The sequence below is a fragment of the Arachis hypogaea genome, chromosome 16 (assembly GCF_003086295.3).
Source record: "Arachis hypogaea cultivar Tifrunner chromosome 16, arahy.Tifrunner.gnm2.J5K5, whole genome shotgun sequence".
Classification (NCBI taxonomy): Eukaryota; Viridiplantae; Streptophyta; class Magnoliopsida; order Fabales; family Fabaceae; genus Arachis; species Arachis hypogaea.
Genome location: NC_092051.1, coordinates 32,046,711 through 32,065,820, shown reverse-complemented (window position 1 = coordinate 32,065,820; position 19,110 = coordinate 32,046,711). Strand labels below are relative to the sequence as shown.

General features: G+C 35.0%; 1 long non-coding RNA gene across 2 annotated transcripts; it reads right to left on the bottom strand.

Annotated features, from left to right (window-relative positions):
* Window positions 1-8,160: 8,160 nt before the first annotated feature.
* LOC112756485 (uncharacterized) lies at window positions 8,161-10,399 on the bottom strand. Of its 2 annotated transcripts, XR_003179364.3 has the most exons (7): window positions 10,102-10,399; window positions 9,957-10,022; window positions 9,048-9,880; window positions 8,888-8,973; window positions 8,743-8,790; window positions 8,379-8,526; window positions 8,161-8,274 (listed from the first exon to the last, which is right to left on the bottom strand). It is a non-coding gene; the product is annotated as an uncharacterized lncRNA (long non-coding RNA). The 2 variants fall into 2 exon arrangements; XR_011873604.1 differs by having other exon boundaries at window positions 8,888-9,880.
* Window positions 10,400-19,110: the final 8,711 nt, after the last annotated feature.

Genomic DNA, 19,110 nt, shown 5'->3' with positions numbered 1-19,110 from the left:
ATATAGGTAGATTGCATTTAGTTAGTTTCCATTGAATAAATGCCATACCCTTACTTCATTCTTGGTTTAAGCATGAGGACATGCTTGGTTTAAGTGTGGGGAGTTGTGCATACTCTTCTATAATTTCAACTCCATGTCCAACGGGTGAAGATTCCGTTGTAGAGAGAAATTCATCCATGATTGAATCCATCTCTTGATAAACCTCTTCCAAGTCTCCAATGATGATATGTCTTGGAGATTGCGCACCCTCCTCAACATCAATATCAAGCTTCTTGGAAGAGTTCTCCATGATGCTACATTCCCATGGACTTTCAACATCTCCGAAATCTTCAACCACTTCTCCCCTTTCTTCAATGATTATAGGCTTCTCCAATTGTTCCAACACAAAATTGGACTCCTCCTTCTCCACCGAATTTTCCAATTTTTCCTTCACGCTTTGCTCTTCTTTTGACTTTTCACATGTGGTCACGGAAGTACCTTGAGTATTCAAGCATTGGTGGGCTAAAGTGTGCACCGCCTTGGTCAAATTGGTCACAAACTCAAGTGTATCCCGTTTCATGGCTTCTTGTCCTTGGAGTAACAAAGTGAGAGGGTCGTCTATTGGGGCTTGGGGTGAATAGGAAGGTTCATTATTTTGGAGAGAGGGTTCATGGTAGGAAGGTGGTTCTTCTTGGTAAAGGTATGGAGATGATGAGTATTGAGGTGGTTCATGGTAGTAATCTTGATAAGGTTGTGGTGGTTCTAAAGGTTCTTGCTCATAATGATCACAAGGATGTGGTATGGGTGATTGGTTATATGACGGATAAGGGTCACATAAAGGTACTTGGTAGAAATGGGCTTGTGAGTATGGTTGAGCGTCATGTTGAGGATAAGATTCATAGGCATATGGTAGTGGTTGATTGTCATAAAAGGAGTCACCATAGCCATTGAATTGACATGCATTAGGATGAGAATTATACCTATAAGTGTCCGGAGGTTGATGCCAATAGGAGTGATCAATTCCTTGAGGCTCCTCCCATCTTGGAGTGTTCCATCCTTGGTACATGTTAGCATTAAAGTCCACATTTCCTACAACACACTTAGAACCAAACTCAAAGCCAAAGTGGTGAGAATTCATAATGAGAGAACAAAATAAAACTAACAAAAATTAAGAAACAACAAAAGATAAACCTATTCACAATATTCACATATGTACAATAACCAATAACACAACACCATTGCAAATCCCCGGCAACGGCGCCATTTTGATGAATGGATTTTTGATGGTATAGAATTTCACTAATGAAATCTCGTTGTAAAGTATAGTTTCTAAACCAATCACTAATCCTTTCATACAAAAAGTTGTTTGTCACAAGTACAAACCCCTAAAATTTATAAACCGAAGTATTTAAACCTCGGGTCGTTCTCCCTAGGACTTACAATGAAGTGTCTTGTTATCGGTTATGAGTTATTTTGGGGTTTCGGATAAGAAGCATGAAAAGTAAATGGCAATGAAAATAAACTAACAACTATAAAAGGCTCTTGGCAAGGTATGAAAATTAGAAGTCCTATCCTAGTTATCCTTTTCAATTGTGATGAGACTTGTTCATTGCTACCACTTAGTTAACCCTCACTAATTAAAGGAAAGTCAAGTGGATGAATCGATTTGATTTCTCAAGTCCTAATCAACTCCTAAAGGAATGACTAGCTTTAGAGGCATTCAAATCAATTAGCAACTTCTAATTATCAATCAACAAAGGAATTAGATAACTCAAGTGTCACTAATTACTCTACCTAGGCCAAGAGGAACAAAATCTACACAAAAATCCCATCAAGCATTTCATCAAACACTTGGAAGGCACAAAAGAAAAGTATCACAACTAGAAAATGGATAAAAACAGACAGATTTACAGACGGATTCGGTCTTTATTACAGACGGATTTTTGGTTACCGACGAAATTACCGACGGATTTTGTCCCTCTGTAAAAGCCCCGTCGGAAATTATTTACCGACGGATTTATTTTCCGTCGGAAAATTACAGACGGATTTTTACCAGTTACCGACGGATTTTCCCTCTGTAAATTTTCTATCCATTTCCCAAAAGCGACGAACTTTCCGACAGATTTTCCGTCTGTAATTACAGACGGATTTTCAGACGGATTTTCCGTCTGTAATTACAGACGGATTTTTCATCTGTAATTACAGACGGATTTTCCGACGGATTTTCTGTCTGTAATTACAGACAGATTTTCCGACGAATTTTCCGTCTGTAATTTGAACTTTGGAAAATCATCCCACGTTCTGATTACAGACAAAAAATCCGTCTGTAAATCCGTCAATAAGGTAAAATATAATTTTTTTTTATTTTTCTAATTACAAAATAAATTTGTTTTCATATAAAATAAATATAAAAAAACTCAACTCAACTCAAATAAATTATATATTATTTTTTTTTTCTTTGAGATATATGAAAAATAGATTATCTATATAATATTTCTTTGCATATAACTCTACTTATTCAATAATATACACTTGTACATCCATATGGAGTGAAAATTACATTCATGTCTCACAAACATTAGTAGAGTAGTATCCTTAGAATTTTCTAAAATTTCTTGAACAATGCAAGCTAAGCTAGAGACCACTCATATGGTAAGTGTAGAACTTTATGGCAGCTATGTACACTTTCTTATGGCTGCTATGTACACTCTATTGATTCTACAATGTACACTCTATTGAAGCTGCAATGGCCGCAACGGCAGCAACTAGGCCTGCCACGGATACTGCAACATGCAACTGAGCATTATGAGTCCTAATTTCCTGCTTTTTCCTCTCCTTTTGATCCTTCAGCCGTTACTTTGTCAAAATTTTTCTCAGCAAAGGCACATGCTAGAATTGCCTGTCACCCAACCAAACTTATTATTAGATACTCCTTTCAATTTTTTGTAAATATATATGTGCTTTAAGTTTCTATAATAAGTAACTAATAATAATATATGGTATATTGGCAGTACCTGTACAGCAACAGCTAAACCATCAGCTAGAAGGGAGGATATCCCACGTGATGCCAAGGCATCTTAGGCTAGTTTCACTAGCCTTTTTCTTTTATTTTTAGTTGTTTTATGTATTTTCTTGAGCCTTAAGTAATCATTTTGGGCCAATTAGTCATGCTTGTCTTAAATCATTCAACATGAAGATTTTGATGCAAATTCCATGAGTTTTTAGTTATATTCCTTGAATGCTATGAATGGAAGAATTCTCATGAAATTTTGCAAGACTTTGATACAATTGTTTGGATGATTTCAGGAAAGAAGAGGCTAGGCAAGGAAGCAACAAAATCAATAAAGGAAGCTTGAATATCACATGTGGAGTTTAAGTTCCAGTTTAAGCTTAAACTGGAACTTAAACTACCAAGCCATATAATGCTGGAAATGGCGTTTAAGTTCCAGTTTAAGCCTAAACTGGAGCTTAAACGCCAGAATCATGAAGGCTAAGAAATGCTGAAACTGAAGTTTAACCTCCAGTTTAACCTTAAACTGGAGGTTAAACGCCAGAATGAGAATTCCACTCAGGAAGCATTTCCACGTTTAACCTCCAGTTTAACCTTAAACTGAAGCTTAAACGTGTTCGACAATTCCACACTCCAGGGTTGCCTTCTTCCATTTCCACGTTTAAGCTTCAGTTTAACCTTAAACTGAAGCTTAAACGTGCTCGAGCTTGTGCCTCCAGGGAGTGCCAGCGTTTAAACTCCAGTTTAAGCTTAAACTGGAGCTTAAACGTGTTATATGGAACAGCTTGACCATGCCTTCTTCAAACATAAATAACTTGATCTACAAAACTCCAAATGAGGTGATTCAAAATGCATTGGAAAGAAGACATCTAGAGCTTTCCAAGCATATATGGCATGCATGGTGGATACTAAAAATTGAGGGAGAAAACAGCCCCGTAATGTGCATAGAAGAGCATAGTACCAACATGCAATCAGGCCAGCTGACCTTTTCACCTTCCATGGAGTATAACTTGAGCTATAGAGATTCAATTGAGGTGCTTCCAGTTGCGTTAGAAAGCTGACATCCATAGCTTTCTAACGAGGTATAATAGTCTATATTTGGCATCAAATTGGCAAGGTTGACAAGAGAACAAAGTGACGACTCAAGAAAGGGGGGTGCAACGTTTGAGTGTAGTTTAATGGATCATTATCCTTTTTGGATCAATTATGTCACTCTACCCTTCAAGCAAGCAAGGCCCATCAACAACACCAAATCAAGGCCACAAGAATCATCTAGAATAGTTTATTTTCATTTGATTGAAATTTGCTTTGAATTTCATTTTCATTTTGTAATTTAGGGAGCCTATTTAAAGGCCTTAGTTTCTGCATTTGAAAGAAAAAGGGGGGGGATTGAAGGGGAATCCAGCCCCTGAGGGGGAGAGAACTGGAAATCATTTTCTTTTAGTTTTGTAATTGAATTCAGAGCTATGACTCACTAAACCCCTTTCATTGGGTTAGGGAGCTCTATTGTAATTCAATGAATCAATAATAGTTTTATCTTCTTCTTCAATCTTTTCTCTTGAATTTTGTTAGAAAGCTTCTCGATCTAATTCCATTGGGTAGTTGTCTTGGGAAAGAAACTACCCATAATTGGAATCCTTCGGAACCTTGGGAAAGGAATGGAGGATTCATGCTAGAGAAGCTTTCTCACAGTGAATTGGATTGGGGTTTGGATGGATATTGTGACATGTAATCCTACCAAATTGTGGTTCATGAAACTGTGTGGTATAATCAGTGATCGAGCATCATCTCTTCTTATGAACATTTAAACCAAGGGATTGGGAATTTGTTCGTTTTTAGAGAGAATTGGTGAGCCAAGGGATTGGGATCCAATCATATAAGATTGCCAAGCAAAATTCAATGAATGCATTGGTTGAGGAAGGAATAAAAATGTTTTGATTCGGAGATCTCAATATCTCCTAACACCCAATGAATTCCCCATTTCTGATCTACCACTTTCTCTTTACATTCTGCAATTAAATTCATGCAATCACCCCATCCCTTTTAATTTCAGCAATTTAGCTTCTCGCTCTTTAATTCATGCAATTTTACATTCCGCAATTCTCATCTAAATTTTGATTCCGCTCAACTAGAACATACTTCTAATCCGAATTGCTCACTCAACCAATCCTTGTGGGATTCGACCTCACTCTATTGTGAGTTTTTACTTGACGATAACCGGTGCACTTGCCGGAAGGAATTTTGCCGATCGTGCAATTTCCTAAATCGTAGCATAACAAGTTTATGCGCATCACACCACACTAACAGAATCCTACAAGTTACAAGACAAGTATACAAAAATTTCAGTTGATCAGCATGCAAATAGAAATATATTCTATTACAAATTATATGGTATATATTCTTTTAACATTTTCCATTGAAACACTGAGAATTTTCAAAATTAAAAAAAAAAGGGAAAAAAATAAAAAGAAAACTATTTCAAACCTGAAGATGCGACAATCGTCCTAATCTGAGAGGTTCCACATCTCTCCAGAATTCATCACTTTCTACTGAAAGCAAAGCTATATCACAATCAACACCTCTGGCTAAAACCTGTACAGTTCATTCACTGAGAGTAAAGTAACTATATGAACATGTCATGAGTTAGAAGCTATATATCCTTCTAAGCAAACATGCAAAACTTGCACTTTACAATGAATTCACTCCAAGTTTAAAAGCAAGGTATAGCTTACAAGTAAACCTCAGATATATCAAATTTTACCTGCAATAATACAATTTTAGTGACTTATTCACTAATACTTCTTAATGTCCTTACTCACTACTATATGAGATATTTAAGCAAACTGCTCTTCACATAATACTCATTTTTTAATGAAAAAAGGACAAGACCTTCATAGAGACACACTTTAGCCACGTATTTTGTATCATCCCCTCTTCTCTTAACTTTAACCTGCAATAAACCACAACAATAAAAAAGTTGGTAGCTATTTATAACCTTTCGGCAACTAATTCTAAGATCTATGAACATAATATAATTTATTAATAAAATTTATATTGAAGGATCTACATCCTGGAGAAAATAGGACCCTTAAGGAAATTACATGTGTATCATGTTCCACACAATGTGCATTGGTTATTAGTTTCCTACCTCCAATCATAAATGCACTGCAAAAAAGGTGGCTTGTAAGATTAAGAATGAATCCATTTTTACTATTCTACTGTTAAGGTTTTCAAAAGATAAAGAGGATAGTTTTATATGATTAATATAATTTATTTAAAATAAAGACCTTTCTTAATATGAAAATATGGCAGTTAAATATTATTAGTTATTAATTTCCGTTATTAGTTATTAGGTCGAACATGAACAATTGTTTGAAGAGAACGGATAATAGTGAACTAGAAAAAGCTTATATATGTTTGAATGAAAATGAATTCCAAATAGAAAGTAAAAGTTACCATGATTATGCCTTTGACATTCTCCTTTGTTAGTGTGATGCAGTTCTGCAAATCATCATCAGATTTGTTATTCAACTTATTTCATTAAAAATTACCGTATATATTTTTCCCAAAATTTCATACAAGTTGGCGCCAATCTGCTGAATTTTCTGCAGCAAGTAATTTAACAACTTTATATGCCAAATTTTGCATCAAAGCTTTTAACATTCCTAAAACCACAAGAGCTCAAATTTAAACAACCTGCCAAAATTAAAATGAACAAGGACACAAAAAATCAGCAAAGGCAGCACAAGGTGTAAAGTAGTTTCTATTGGTAAGTATTAAGCAAATGAAAAATCAAACTCTTTCATGAATGAAAATAGCAAAGTACCTTTGAAAACAAATCTTCTACTTCTCTTTCACGAATATCACCAGGGAGGTTCCCAACGTAGACTATTCTGCTCCCACGCCTACTCATTTTCAATCTGCGGCAATAAATTTAAAGTACTATATTGCAGGTGAAGGGATATAAACAGTTTTTGTGATAAAATCAAGCAGTAGTTATCATGAAATCATGCCCTAAGTTTACAAGACAAAAAATCAACTGCTCATGGCTAGTCACATTACTTAAAAGAGTTCAAAATTGAAATTAGAATGTATCTACCTGCTCCATTTCGTAAATTAGAATGTTGCCAATCCATTACTGAGTTAATTTTGGCTCTTCTAGACAGCTCAGTTGGATACCTGATGAATCAAAATGGAAGATGTTATAATTTATTAAGTTATTTATTCTAATCTCTGTCACCCTAATCTGTCCTTTCAATGAACATACAGAAATGAAGAAAATGAACCCAAAATCGTGTTTTACTAATGAAGAAATCTCCTGCATAATACTTAACCTGGAAAACTGGAAAACCTGGAAAACCTGCATAATATTTTAGATGTTGGTATCTACTGTATATATATCACAAAACTGGAAAACCTGCATAACGCAAAAATACTTAACCCATTTACAAAGCTCTCATCCTCCCTCTTTCTTGGCTATCATCCTACACTGTAAAAATGGAGTTACCAGAATCACTTGACTCAAAGTCTGATGCGTTTTACCACTATTTGTGGGACCAACATGCAGGATAATCCTGCGATGTTTCCTTCTGGCCTGTGGATACCAAGTATGAGGGGAGCTAAAACAACCAAAAATCAATCATGAGGCTTCAGAACCATAAAATGATAAAATCAATATCAATGCCAGTGCATCTTTTAACTTAATTATCAAATGATAAATAGCAATTAAGAATTTCAGTAACGAATACAAAAGAGCATTATCACAAACAGGTTCCGTGCAAAGTTCCGAAACTAATGTAAAGAGAGCAGATTGAAAAGCAATGCAATGTAAGCTTACGTCAAGTCAGTGAAATCATTTCTGATGGCACCATGAGTAGAGCAAGTCCCCTCAAACGATCTACAAGAACAAATAGCCACAAATAAAACAAAATCGATTCAGTGAGAATAAACTCCAATGGTGGGAGGAACAGGTTATATATATTAACTAGTGATAAAATATACTAGTTATATGCATAATGAAACAATGTGGCAGGAACAGGTTGAATATGGTGGGAGGTATGAAACATGCTAAAATGGTAAAGAGTAGAGTTCTGAAACCAGATTGCTAATGGACACACACGTCAGAATGCCAATAATAAAATAATTTTACTGCTTTTTTGCAACCAATTTTGCTATAGAGATAAGTTAACACATGTAATTACATACTGTGATCTGCTTACCTTCCCCAATCCTTCATCTTTATCAACTATTCTAGAGGGTTTCCCTCTTCCACCAGAAACTTCAACCTGTAAGAGACCAAAGTGTTAAGTATCTACTGAAATACCACAAGAAAATTATTTGAACACAGCAGAAGTGTATAATTTTGGCAATTCATGAATGAAAAGAAAACCTTGCTTCTACAATGTACTGCAAGCATGGTAGCTGCAACAATTGAGCCTAGTTGATAACAATTGAGCCTAGTTGTGTTGCTGATAGAGATGATAGGTTGCCAAGTAGATCCCCCATTGGAGTCCTTGCAACACCAACAATACAAACATCTGTAACAAAAAAAGTACACACACATGCACCGAGGCTGAGTTAAAGCGGAGTTAAATTCACTGATTATCAACTATACTTCCCTTCAGGGGGATCCATCTTAAGTTTCTAAAAATTCAGCAAGCTAAGGAAGTAGAGAGAAGCGCCAACTCATGATCTCAAAACTGAAATTTGTAAATTAATGATTGGCGTTTCAAAATTTAACAAGAGAGACATACCTCAGGATTTTGGCGACATGGGGAGCTTCCAGAAATAGAAAAAATAACCTTTTGACAACAAAAATGATATGTTATTGTTATGGATCACAAGAACCATCACATAGTTAAAATTACTGTTACAGTTACGGTTGCAAAGGAAACTCACAGTCAGAACAAGAAGGAAACAGAATAGAAGAAGGTCAATGTTAGAACAGAGGCGCAAGACTTTGAGAAGCCAAGCAAAGTAGTTCTCTGCAAGAAACGCATAGATTAGCAATTTGGTCTTGGAAAAGATTGGACATAGAGATGTTGAAGTGAAAGAATACCGATGAGTTGGGCAATAATCAAAGCAGTTCTCTGTCAGAATTGGGTTCTTTCCAAACCCTGGTTGAGTATAACTATGCTGTTTGAGTATTCTGTTGATTTGCTTCTGTTATTCTGTCTCCCAGTAACTATTTCTAAGACGAACACTCCCAATAAAACATGAAAGACAAGTATACCATGAATTGAATTCTCTAATCCCTTCGCATGCATACAGACTAACTTATCAATATTAAAGGGTTCTCAAATCCCTCTTCATATCCATCAATATGACTCCCTAATAAAAAGAATAAGTGATAAAGAGATAAAAACCAAGTTTGAAGATTGAAATTTCTCCTTCAAATTCAAGCATTTTATTTCAGAAAAACAACCTTTACTTTCTTCAAAACTTTTGCAACTAATCAAAAGAAACAGCTGAAAATCAACATTCAGTACACTCCAAGATTCACCAAATAGACAAAATGCATATTCCATATGGGATGGATTCCACTTTTACAGTTAGTGTAGAAATAATCAGCATCAATTTCATAATATAGCAATGCACCACACATATTCTACTCAATCCTTTTTATATCTCTACTCAATCCGTCTCAACAGTAAATAAGAATTGTGCTGAATTGATTATTCAGTCAAACAAGGCAAACTAAACGGATAAACCCTAAACCTTAAAAACAAAAAGACTTCAAATCAGATCCAGTAGCAAACTATGTACCTGCTCAGTAAGCATGATAACAGGATGCCCTGCCCTTTGTAAACGTTCAAACATGCTGCACTCGTAAAGATATTTACTCGCAACATTTGAGAGGACAGTTGCAGGAAGTTGCTTTGGGTCACCAACCTTAGATAATTTGCAAATGTCAGTATAACCTCTTACCTTATAGCAGAAGTTCAAAAGCCTTTTTAAGTACACTTACCATTATGCATTTGGTTCCACTTGACTTTAAAAGCTGAAGAGGAACAAGAGTAGCAGGTTCTAGAGCCTGAAATAGAAAAATAGATCAGGAAAAAAAAAGGAAACAAGATGATTGCAGATAAATAAACCATGGGCAAGCCACTAACCTTTGATGCATGAGTAACTCCATACGGCAATGCTTTGCTGCAGAAGTTCAAACAAATGTGCAAACTATATAGTTCAAAATTGCCTTATATATATATTTAAAAAATGTTTTAACATTTAACGAAATATCATGCAACTTTAATTTATTCATTATTAGTCACATTCTCTTTATTTGAACTTGACTATCACAGTGTCTTCAATCAAGCTTTTCTGCTTCCATTAATTTTGTATACTTTTTGTTTTGCTTTATATAATAGTTGGAACCATTAAACAATTGAGCCAAGCAAAGTATGATAAACCTAGCTAAAACTGGCGTAGAAAAATTGAGCCCTAAGGTTTATCGGCGTAATTTAAACAATGCATACCTGAATCGGCGTAATTTAAACAACTGCTGGTAGATGCTCTGGTTCTCTTTGGAGCAGGAACCGATTGGAATCGGTTCGAATTCCACCGATTCGCTTGCGACAAAGCGCGATAGTGCAGCGACGGTGACAGAGCAGCGACGGAAACAGAGCGCGACGACCTTGAGTCTGAAACGCCCGCGAGAGAAGCGATATACCGGAGAGCTAGAGAGAGGTCGACGGCGAGACCAGCCGCGAGAGAGGTGAGACTCAGTGAGCTTGAGGGTGAGAGTGGCGAGAGAAGAGCGAAGAAACTCAAAGGAGGGTTAGGGGTTCTTCATCGCGGTTAGGGGTTCTTCGACGGAGGCATTGCGAGCGCCGGTGACCGGCGACGTTCTTGCAGAGTGCTGTTAGGGGCTCTTCGTCGCGGTTAGGGTACAGTGAGGCATCATGAAGACAGGGAGGGTTATGGTTAGCTAGGGTTAATTGTTCATCTTCATGGAGTGCTTTGTGAATTGAGTCAAAAGTTATTTGTGAATGGAGCTGGAGCTGGAGCTCGAGACAGAGACGGGGTAGATTAGGTTTAGTTTTTTTTTCCGGCGAAAAATTTTAAATTACAGACGAATTTTCCGTCTGTAATAATTTAATAAAGCGCAGTATTTTTGTTTATTTAATTACAGACGGATTTTCCGTCTGTAACTATTTTTTACGGAAAAAAATTAATTTTTCCGATAGAATTATAGACGGATTCTCTTTTCCGTCTGTAATTTATGCTAATTCATTTTTTTGGTTTTCCGACAAAAAAATCTCTCTGAAATTCCGTCTGTATTTTCGTGGGATAAAATCCGTCAGAAATATCCGTCTGTAATAGCTAGTTTTCTAGTAGTGTATAGTCAATTACAACAAGAATGAATTCTAACTACAATTGAATGTAAAGAGTTAACAACAACAATCAAGGAAATCACAATTATCATGAATTACCTCAAATTGCATTATTGAAAGAAAACCAAGGAACAACAATATATCCAAAACAAAATGAAGAATTAAAATTATTAAAGCACACATCTAGAAAGAGGAAGAGGAGAAGATTAAGAATTGGTAAATGAAAAGTGAATCAAAGCATGAGTTAAACCTAGATCTAAGAAGGGAGATTAACCTAAACCTAATCCTAATCCTAGAGAGAAGAGAGAGCTTCTCTCTCTAGAAACTAATTACAAAGATAAACTAAACTAATTGGTAACTAATTTCTAAAGTGATCAATGATGCCTTCTCCTTAATCCTTCATCCTTTTATTCCTTTCCCTTAGCAATTTGGCGCCAAAATGGGTTCAGAAAACCTCTCAAATCGCCAGGCACGTGTTGCATTAATGAGGTCATGTGCCATCATCGGCGCGTGCGCGCATGGTACGCGTGCGCGTCCCTGGTCGATTCTGCAATGTGCGCGCGAGCGCCTTATGCGCGTGCGCGTGCATGGCTGACTTTGCTTCTTTGACTTTTTTATGCTTCTCTCCACTTGTATGCTTCCTTCCTTGCTTCCTTTGATCCATGCCTAGTTTCAACCTGAGGTTACTAGCAAACACATCAAGGCATCGTATGGAATCAAACAGAAACTAGAATTCACCAAGATAAGGCTTAAAAAGCATGTTTTTACACTTAAGCACAATCATGGGAGAGATAACAAAACCATGCTAACTCTTAGGCTAAATGTGACAAAAGGTTATCAAAATGTTCTAAATTCAAGGCAAAACAAACCGTCAAATTGGGGTTTGTCAAGTAGCATTGCTTTTACTTTCTGAATGCATGAATAAATAATGCATGTTTGATGTTGAAATTAAGAATGTTGGCCCTTGAAAGAATGATGAAAGAAGGAAAAGTATTGTTGGTAATCTGAAAAATCCAAAAAAATTGATTCTTGAAGTAAGAAAAAGGAGTAGAAAGAAAAGAAAAGAAAGAAGCAAAAAAAAAGGGAAGCAAAAGAAAAAGAAAAAGCCAATAGTTCTTTAAACCAAAAGGCAAGAGCAAGGCTTTGAGCATCAATGGTTAGGAGAGCCTAAAAGAAACAAAATCTTGGCCTAAACAGTTCAAATGAGCTGCTTCCCTAACTATACGCTTGTGGTGTGAAGGTTTCAAGTGAAAAGCTTGAGACTGAGCAGTTAAAGTCGTGATCCAAAGCAAAAGAGCGTGCTTAAGAGCTCTGGACACCACTGACTGGGGATTCTAGCAAAGCTGAATCACAAGCTGAAAGGGTTCACCCAGTTAAGTGTCTGTGGCGTTTATGTATCCGGTGGTAATACTGAAAAATAGAGCGCTTAGGGACACGACCAAGACTCAAAAGAAGTTGTGTTCAAGAACCAAAAAGAACTAAACTAGGAGATTCAATAATATCATCTGGATTCTGAGTTCCTAAAGATGCCAATTATTCTGAGCTTCAAAGGAAAGTGAGATGCCAAAACTATTCAGAAGTGAATAGCCACTAGTGCCGCTCATCTAGTTGAAACTGAGCTTCATTGAAACTTCTCTTATTTTGTATCCTACTTTGCTTTTGGCTGCTTGGGGACAAGCAATAGTTTAAGTTTGGTGTTCTGATGAGCGGATATTTTATACGCTTTTTGGCATCATTTTCATATAATTTTTATTATGTTTTGTTTAAGTTTTACTATATTTTCATAGGTTTTAGTGAAAAATTCATATTTTTAGATTCGACTTTGAGTTTGTGTATTTTATGATGATTTTAGGTATTTTCTGGCTGAAATTAAGGAGCTTTGGAAAAGTCTGAGTCAAAGACAGAGAAAGGACTGTAGATGCTGTCAGATTCTGACCTCTGTGCACTCAAAGGAGAATTTTTGGAGCTAAAAAAGTCCAAATGGCACGCTCACTATGGAAAGCTAACATTCAGAGCTTTCCAGCAATATATAATTGTTCATACTTTCCTCTATAAATGAAGGTAAAAAACTGGCGTTCAACGCCAGTTCTTCACCCTCTTCCTGGCGTTGGACGCCCAAAAGGGAGCAGCTGGCGTCCAGCGCCCAAAAAGGAGTCCAAAGCTGGCGTTCAACACCCCAGAGGGAGTACCAACTCGTGGCTTCACTCAAGTTCAGCCCAAACACTCACCAAGTGGGCCCGGAAAGTGGATTTTCGCACTACAAGACTAGTTTATCTTATTTCTGTAATTCTTAATTATCAGATTAGTATATATAGAACAAGGATCACCCTTGTTCAGGACTATTTGATCTTTGCCCATTTGAATAGATTACTTTTCTATACAGTATGAGTCACTAACCTCCTAGGTTAAGGTTAGGAGCTCTGCTGATTCTTATAGATTAATAATATCATTGTTCTATTTCAATTTATGCTTGATTCCATTCTAAGATGTATCTTCGTTCTTCATCCTACTGAATTGGGAGTGCAATTTGACCGTCATCCCTATTCTACATGGGTTCGTGCAGGTCCTTGATGGGATAGTACTGAACTACAAGCTTGATTATACATCTCTTAGACGGCTAATCCACGACTTTGTTGGGGACTTGGAGACATCAGTTCAGCCGAGGTACGGGGCGATTAGGGCCTTTGTGGTATAGGCTAAAATTAATAGAGCAGCGTTCTCTGATCCAGAAGATTTGACATTTTCTGTGGCACTTTGAGTAGGATCATCAAGGGAATGGACTGCAGGAGCTTCACCCCTATTCAGATTGGATGACCACTGACCTGGCATTTAATCTGAAGCAGAGGAGATTAATGACCACTAACCTGGCGTTAATCACTTACAGCCTGCCATGGAATAAATCATCAGAAGTTGAAGTAGACAGTGAGAAAAGTTGATCTAGAAGGAGGAAGTATCTCCGAAGCCTCAACCGTTCTCTCATCACTGATTTCATATCTATCTAGTAACACTTTATTTATTCTGTTTTATGTGTTTTTCACAACAACTATATTTTCTATCCGCCTGACTAAGATCTACAAGGTAGCCATTGCTTGCTCAAACCAACAATTTTCGTAGGATCGACCCTCACTCACCTAAGGTATTACTTGGACGACCCGGTGGACTTGCCGGTCTATTTGTGCGAATATTGTGGAGTCAATTTCGTGCACCAGTCTTCCTGGATCTTCTTCTTGCTTCTGGGTCAGTGGGTCACCATCTGCTTCTGCGTATTCTGCACTTCTGGTTCGTCGTTTGCCAATGCTTCTCATCTTTTTGAATTTTTTCCTGTTCTGAGTTTTCCTTCATTTTTTTTAAAGAAATTTGTTCCAATAAAAATCTGTTACCACAATTTTTACTGGAGTTTGATTGGTAGTGGTTCTTGGACTTGAGAAAATCTTATTGTGGTTATGGTTTATGGTTGGACTGATTATTTTTTTTATTTTAATTCTTGGTTCTGATTTTTCTGATCCTAGTTAAGGTTGATGGTTGGACTATTTTCTATTGTTGTGTAATTATATGTTCTATTTTCTATTATTGTATTATTTTTTTTTATCTGTTTTGTTGCTTAGTTGAACTATTTTTTTACTATTATGATTTTAATTGTGATTCTTGGATCTAGATTGTATTTTGTTGTTGATCTTTTATCTGATTTTGTTCTTGATTCTTGGTTTGTTTCTTGGTTGTGATATTTATGCATTTTAATAACAGTGCATTTTAAGTCAGTTTGGTTGCTCGCTTCTGATAAAGAATTGAAAATTATCGCTCTTATGAGTTTTAACTGTTTCAAGTGTGAGTCCATTGTTTTCCTCATTTGGCCAACTAGAAAGTGACATGATACATTATGCTTATTAGGTCAGAATGAATGAAATGTAATTGATTTCGAGATTTTAAATTCTTGATTTTAACCTTATTAAACACACTTACTCTTGTTTGTAGCATAAACATTAATTGGTCACAACCAAATTCAAAATAAAGATTAAAAATGTTATCCATTACTTATTATTTATATTATCCTTTCTTATTAGATAGAAAGAATATACCAGAAAAATATTTCTAATGTGGATTTTTAAAAACTGGTTTTAAAACTAGATTTTTGGTCAACAAAACATGTTTGAAAATTGGATTTCTAAGAACTGGTTTGAAAATTAGATTTTTGGATAAAAAATCTTGTTTTTAAGGGATAAAATATCTGATTTTAAAACTGCATTTAAAAAAACTAAATTTTAAATTTGGATTTCAAAAAACTAAATTTAAAATCGAGATTTTAATTTAGGATATGAAAAAACTAGATTTTCAATTATGTGTATTTCATTACTTGAAAACATCTTAGGATAAATAAATATCTTTGAAAAAAGATCTTTAATCAAATAATGGTACGCAAGCATACGTTGCACTTAAAAAAATAAATTAATTTATTCTCTGAATTTTTGGAATTTCCAATTTTTTTTACTGAATTTTGTTGGTGAATGTTTGACTTTTTGTGTAACTATTAAAGTTTGCTGTGAATGGAGGGGGGTTAATAAATCTTGTTTAGCCGGAGTTGCTGCCATTGTGAGTTTTTATTCTTCTTAATAATGTTTGTTTTGGACCTTTACAGAAATACTCTCTTGACCCTGTATCGGTTGACTCGTTGGGGAATCGGGTGTAGATTTTCTAAAGTGTTGACCTTTGGTTTTGCCGTCGCCGACTCAGTGTCATAGGTGCGGGCAACTGGATCTTCTTCTTGCTTCTGAGTTAGTGGGTCACCATCTGTTCTGCGTATTCTGGACTTTTGGTTCGTCGTTTGCCAATGCTTCTCATCTTTTTGAATTTGTTTCCTGTTCTGAGTTTTCCTTCATTTTTTTAAATAAATTTGTTCTAATAAAAATATGTATCCACAATTTTTACTGGAGTTTGATTGGTAGTGGTTCTTGGACTTGAGAAAATCTTATTGTGGTTATGGTTTATGGTTGGACTGATTATTTTTTTATTTTAGTTCTTGGTTCTGATTTTTCTGATATTAAGGTTGATGGTTGGACTATTTTCTATTATTGTGTAATTATATGTTCTGTTTTCTGTTATTGTATTATGTTTTTTTATCTGTTTTGTTGCTTAGTTGAACTATTTTTTACTATTATGATTTTCGTTGTGATTCTTGGATCTAGACTGTATTTTGTTGTTGATCTTTTATCTGATTTTATTCTTGATTCTTGGTTTGTTTCTTGGTTGTGATATTTATGCATTTTAATAACAGTGCATTTCAACTCAGTTTGGTTGCTCGCTTCTGATAAAGAACTGAAAATTATCACTCTTATGAGTTTTGACTATTTCAAGTGTGTTTCCATTGTTTTCCCCATTTGGCCAAGTAGAAAGTGACATAATACATTATGTTTATTAGCCCAAATTAAATGAAATGTGATTGATTTTGAGATTTTAAATTCTTGATTTTAACCTTATTGAACACACTAACTCATGTTTCTAGCATGAATATTAATTGGTCACAACCAAATTCAAAATGAAGATTAAAAATGTTGTCCATTACTTAGTATTTATCATATCATTTCTTATCAGATAGAAAGAATATACTAGGAAAATGATTCTAAAGTGGATTTCTAAAAGCTAGTTTTAAAACTAGATTTTCGATCAAAAAATCTGGTTTGGAAATTGAATTTCTAAAAACTAGTTTTAAAATTGGATTTTTGGATACAAAATCTGGTTTTGAAGGGTTAAAAAATCTGATTTTGAAATTGCATTTAAAAAAACTGGATTTTAAGTTTGGATTTCAAAAAACCAGATTTAAAACCGGATTTTAATTTAGGATATTAAAAAACTAGATTTTCAATTATGTGTATTTCGTTATTTGAAAAAATCTGACGATAAACGCTAAATATTATAGAAAAAGATCTTCAATCAAATAATGGTACCCAAGTATATGTTCCTTGTTTAAAAAAAAAAAAACTTAACTCATACTCTGTAATTTTTTAAAAATTATTTTTGTTACAGAATTATGTTGGTGAAGGTTTGAGTTTTGTGTACCATTGATTTTTATATTGTCGTTGTCTTACTAATTGTCTAATGACCTTATGTTGTGTAAAGGATTAATCAAATGCCTAAGAAGCCTCGGTACACCGTTAGTAGTGTAGCCAGAACTGTTGCTACCCCTAATAGTCAAACCCAAGCTACTTTGGTGAGTTAAGTAATGCAACACTTATTTGAAATGTTGATTTGCCTTTTAATATAGACTTTTAGTTAATATCATTTGTGGGAATACTGAAAAAAATTGGTTGATGTACTAACTACCTTGTTTTTAACACAAGGATGGAACGACGGATATGGGAGCTAACAGCGACGTGCTAGAGCGCCTCAACTTCTGCATTCCGGCAACGGTGCTCAACAATCTCGTGTTAATACTCTACCCTTTTGACCACCGCACAATGAAAAACGGCTGGCTCCGTCAAGTGACATGGGTGACACTCGAGCTCCTCCAACATAACAGAGAGTTGCAACCAGTTGGTCAGGCAGCGGGCCTATTAAGCGGGTTCTTGGGGAATTTGGGGGCTAATTTTCAACAGTTACCAATTTGTGAAACTAGTTGGAAGACAATGAACAAGGCTATCAAAGAGCATAAGTTTGACCAGATTAAGGTATTTTTTAAGTTTTTTGATAAAGTAAGACTTTACCACTGCTTGAAGTTTGTTTTAGGTTGTTCAACCATATTTCAAGTGTAAAATGTTTTTTTTCCTCTTAAATCAACAGTACTAGGGGAAGATTAAGACGCACGCACATGATATCGACCATATAAATTCTAAGAGAATATATATATATATATACACGGACTCTTTTGTTTAGTGTAAATTGCATTACGTTATTATATAGCTTAGTTCCAAATCATCCAGTCCTTCGTATATAACAATGTAACTAATAATGATAATAATAATAATAACAAAACTTATAAACCTCATGAGATTTTCAAAGTTGCTTCTATCGTAAACAAATAGAGAGTGACTAGCTATTATTTATGACTTTTTGTTAAATCAAAATGTCAAAGGAAATTAAATATAGTACACATTTGCACAAGTGGAATCCATTACCGTACTGAATTTAAAATGTCTCTATATAATCTAATTATAAATCTTGATGAAGGTAATTAATAGTTCCAAATTTTATAAATTAAAATATTTATAACATTAATTATATTAACTAAAATTTTATATTAACAATTATCCAATATGGGTATATATTTATTCTTTAGAATCCACCTCTTACTCTACATACTTTCTAGAACCGTAGTTCAGATGAAAAACTGAATTCCCATTTTCTTCCCACCTGATGGAATATTAGACCCGTCTTTAATTTGAAATTAATTTTAATGAAGAAAAATTCTTAGCAATTAAGAAAAGTAAATCTCAACTGTTTAGGTTTTTTGGTCGATAGTCAGGGCCTAGGGGGAACCATCATTTGTACTATACACGGAAACAAGTATACAAATAATGTATATTATTGCTTTATTTGTAGTGTATAAGTATCATTGTTGTCAAGAGAACAATTATAAGAGTAATGTCCATCTCCTGTGTGTTTATTTTCTTTAATTTGAACTCAAACGGAAACTACTAAAGTGTTAATAACATTTTTAAAGTAAAAAAGATTAACTAATATTAATTCAAATATAAATAAAAAAATATCATGACCTTAAATTACTCAACTCAAAACTAATATAAAAGAGTCAAACTAATTCACCACATTATCAAATCACTAAATATAGAAACTCTGAGA